The sequence below is a fragment of the Acanthisitta chloris genome, unplaced genomic scaffold (assembly GCF_000695815.1).
Source record: "Acanthisitta chloris isolate BGI_N310 unplaced genomic scaffold, ASM69581v1 scaffold24, whole genome shotgun sequence".
NCBI lineage: Eukaryota > Metazoa > Chordata > Aves > Passeriformes > Acanthisittidae > Acanthisitta > Acanthisitta chloris.
The window spans coordinates 56,262-60,900 of NW_008669673.1; the positions used below are offsets into that span (position 1 = coordinate 56,262).

At 47.3% G+C, this 4,639-nt stretch overlaps 1 protein-coding gene across 1 annotated transcript in view; it reads left to right on the plus strand.

The window, feature by feature from the left end:
* Positions 1–4,639, plus strand: part of SRPK2 (SRSF protein kinase 2) — a gene marked incomplete at its 5' end in the record, with an annotated part of 46,444 nt that overhangs the window by 32,381 nt on the left and 9,424 nt on the right. The window lies entirely within an intron of this gene.

Sequence of the window (4,639 nt, forward strand, 5' to 3'; positions counted from 1 at the left end):
ACCAGATTGAGTACACAGCTGTCACACAGTGAAAATGTAGCTATTTCCAATTGTGTGATTAGACATGGATCCATTGTACACAACAGTGGTGCCAACAGTTCAGTGCTGGGGTAGGTTCATGCACAGTCGTGTGGCAGGAAGGAAACAGAGCCTCTCCAGAGCCTATGGAACAGCAGTGTGACCACTTACATAAAAGGTTCTCCATCTGCAGATGGAGAGAAGCAGTCCAGACTGGTTTTCTGTGGTAACCTTAGGGAAGTGGTAAGTAGGAATTGCCAGCACAGTCAGTAAGGATGGATGATTGCCTTGGGCTTCTGTGCCATATGTTGAGTGTGCTGCATCTCATTTTTTATCTCCATATAATAAATGCAATGCTGACTTATGTTGAGGTAAATGTCAACATTAAGGAAAAAATATCGTGGTATTTCAGAGTTGGAGTTTCTGTCAAGAAACTAGTTTTTATAAATTAATACTTCCAAAGGGAAAGTAAGTAAATAAATGTGGTTAAACTGTGGCATCATGGAAATGACAGCCCAGTCTAGGTTTAAAGAGATCTCTAGCAGTCTACCTCCTGCTTGAACCAGGGTGGATGTCCAAGTTAGATGAGGTCACTCAGAGCCTCAATCAGTTGGGGGTGTCTGGATGGCATTTCCACAGCCTTTCTGAGCAGCTTGGTCCAGACTCAGCCAGTCTCACCAAAGAATTTTGTTTCCTTGTGTTTGATTGGAATTTCCCATCTTGCTGCTCCTGTCTGCTCTCTGTTGTCCTTTTATTGGGCAGAGTGTATCTTGGTCTTCTCTGTTCCTGCCTTCAGGCAGTGGAGTGCAGCAATTAAATCTCTCCGTCCCCAACCTGAGCAAACCCAGCCCCACCAGCCTCCCCTCCTGCATCCTCTGCTCACCCCCTAAACACCTTTGGGCAGGTCCTCCCTGGCCTTTCTCCAGTTTGACAGGGTCTGTCTCATACTGGTGGCCCCAGACTGGTCACAGGTCTGCAGATGCACTTGTGAGTGCTGAGGAGAGGAGCAGTCACTTCCCCCTGGGGCTGGTAAGGGCTTTGTGACTGCAGCCAGCACTGCAGCCCCTCGGGGTCAGTGTCTGGGTGGGTGTGTGTTCTGCAGCTGGGTGAGCACTGAGGGCTGCCCAGGAATTCCAGAGCAGCAGTGTGTCTCCAAATAACCAGCACTGGAGCTGCTCTTCCTGTGGCACGGGATGGCACAGGTTTCCTAGTGCACCCACCTTTGGACAGGGCTTTAAAGAGCAGAAAACTCTGATACAGCTCAGAGGTGTCACTGTCCTTCCTACAGCTGTTTATTAATGTATTTTTAATGCTGATTCTTTATGGTAGAACCTAGGTCTGGGTTTTATTCTTCAAGTGAGGCCAGATTAATTGAATTGTATCTTGCACTGTGAGCCAGTGTGTCCTACCAATACCTGGGAACATATTTCCAGGTTGCTGCAGATGAACCTGTGAGACATTGTCCTTCATAGATGCTGAGAAGTATTAGTGCAAAAAGGTAAGGCTGGCCCTGGGGCTGGCCCTGCCTGCATCTGAGGCAGAAGGTTTCTCATTTGCAGTGCAGAGTCCTTTGGGCAGAGTCAGGAAATGAGATGTGTGAGCTGCTGCAGCCCCAGCCCATCCTGGGCATGGACTCAGAGCTAGACAAGAAAGAAGAAAAGATGCATTATAATTTTGTATAGCTTTAGTTTGCCTTTGGTGAAAGGGAAGTATAAATATCCCAGATCTATGAGAGCTTGCAGCCCTTGAAGTATACAAACAGGTCTACAATTCAGACTGTCATAGCTCTGTGCTTTTTGTGCTTCTCTAGGAACAGTTTTTATGGTTTTCAATTTAATCTTTTCAGTCCCACACAGACATATTGAGCTATTAATACTTCACTTTTTAGGACAGAAACTGTGTTCCTTTGAAGTCTACCTTTGAGGCTAAATTCTACTGCATTTCCATTGTTCTCTAGGAATCTGAGTTCAGTAGCAATGAGTTTCTTCATGTCCTCAGAAATCAGTGTGTTCTCCTAGGGAAGCTGGTCCAGCTCTTCCTATGACTATATTCCCATGAGATACAGAGGGGACACTTTGGTCTTCTCAGTCTCATCTCAAGAGAATAGCAGTGTTCTCTGTGTTGTGTTTCAAGATCTCTGCCTGGAATCTCTTCTGGCTACTCTCAAATTTCCTTCAGTTTGGAAACCTGGTGATTTACAAAGTCCTTCAGATTGTTTTCTGCTGTAAAATGAAAACTGTCAATCTTGAGCTAAGAGTAGAATGAGGAAAAAAAGTGAATGATTGTTTATTAGTGATAGTTACTTTGGAAATTAAAGGCCCATTCATAGGATCAACAGAAATGTCAACAAGGGACGTTTCTGTTTTCTTGGCTGCTTTGTGTGATTGCAGTGAGTTATGTTGGCTATAGCCCACTTGGATGACACTGCAGTTCACAGCTTGAAGAAGCTAAGTGGCCATAAATAGGCTAAATTTGCAGGTGATTTAGCAACTCTAGATTATAAATTGGAACAGAAAAGTGTCTCTGTTCAGGAGACAAATATTTTGTAGTAAATGTTCTAAGGGAGTGAAATCCCATCCTAGAACTGTGCCAGGAGGCTCTGCCTGATTTTTGGAATGATTTTCTGCATCAGATGTTTTCTCAGGTCTTGGACATGGGAAATAGTTTGATGTTTAAACCACCTGGAAAGAATTAGATTCCTGTGGCTGCTTGGGCAAGTGGTGAGCCAGAGCCAAAAGGGAATAGTTTAACAAATTAGATAAGTTGAAACCACGTTTGTACACGAGTATGAGCTCTCATAGTTACATCAGCACATCACAGCTTTTCATAGGCATTGCACCCAGAAAGAGCAACTCAGTGTTGCCCTGGCCTAACACAGGGTTAGCATCCCATGGAAGCACTGAGATGGCCTGAAGGGATCAGTTGTGGCGCCCTCAATGTAAGAAAGACATGGAACTGTTGGAGCAAGTCCAGAGGAGGCCACGAAGAGGATTGGAATGAGGACAGGCTGAGGAAGTTGGGGCTGTTCAGCCTGGAGAGTTGAAGGTTGTGTGGAAACCTCAGAGCACCTTCCAGGAGCTGAAGGGCTCCAGGGAAGCTGCAGAGGGATTATATTATGTGTTCTGCAGTGACAGGAGAAGGGTCAATGAGCACAAGTTGAAAGTGGGGAAATTTAGGTGAGATACTAGGAAAAGGTATTTCCCTGTGAGGGTGGTAAGACACTGTCCCAGGTTGCCCAGGGAGGCTGTGGCTGCCCCAACCCTGGCAGTGTTCACAGCCAGGTTGGATGAGCCTTGAGCAACCTGCTCTGGTGGGAGGTGTCCCTGCCCAGGGCAGGGGTTGTCAATGAGCACAAGTTGAAAGTGGGGAAATTTAGGTGAGATACTAGGAAAAGGTATTTCCCTGTGAGGGTGGTAAGACACTGTCCCAGGTTGCCCAGGGAGGCTGTGGCTGCCCCAACCCTGGCAGTGTTCACAGCCAGGTTGGATGAGCCTTGAGCAACCTGCTCTGGTGGGAGGTGTCCCTGCCCAGGGCAGGGGTTGGGGCTGGATGATCTCTAAGTTCCATTCCAACCCCTAAAATCCTGTGACTCTGTGATCAGACATCATGGGGCTGCTCTGGGTTCCCCATCACTGCCAGTCTCACTGTTTACCCCATCACTGCAGTATTTATTTGATGACTTCTGATTCAACAAAAATACTTTATTAAAAACTGTTCTAGATTTAGAATCGCTGAAGAAACTTACACTGATTGCTAATTTCAAGTGTTTAATTGTAGTTACAAATGGATTTTATTTGTCATTTAGACATTTTTAGTTCAGTCTCCAACATGCAATCTGACAGGCAATTAGCCTTCAGATACATAGGTCTTATTACACATTTAGAAATACCTCTCAGCTTCATTAACTCACACACACTTATGATCAACAGACAACACATTGGTATGTAAGCTCATATTTACCATTGGCTCACACCAGTGGCACTGACACCCCCTGCCCCAGTCTGCTCTGCTCAGTCACTGCCTCCCACCCCTGGGACTGGTGTGGGATGAGGCAGCACCACCAGAATGCTCCAGGGCAGCCAGTGGAGCTCAGGGATTGCTGGGAAAGGGCCACAGTTCCACACTCCATGTCCGTTTCTCGAGCACAAGTGCCATGAGGAGAGGCTGAGGGAGCTGGGGGTGTTCAGCCTGGAGAAGAGGAGGCTCAGGAGAGACCTTCTCACCCTCTGCAACTCCCTGACAGGAGGTTGGAGTCAGGTGGGGGTTGGTCTCTTCTCCCAGGCAACCAGCAGCAGGACAAGAGGGCACAGACTCAAGCTCTGCCAGGGGAGGGTTAGGTTGGATATTAGGAAGAGATTTTTTCCAGAGAGAGTGCTCAGGCATTGGAATGTGCTGCCCAGGGAGGTGGTGGATTCACCATCCCTGGAGGTTTTCAAGCTGAGACTGGATGTGGCACTTAGTGCCATGGGCTAGTGACCACGGTAGGGTTGGACTGGATGATCTTGGAGGTCTCTTCCGACCTGGTTGATCCTATGATTCTGTGATTTCCTTTGTCCATCCTGGCTGACTGGGCAGAGCTCCTGGGGTTGGCTGTGCTGCCTCCAGCCCCACTGTGCTCTCT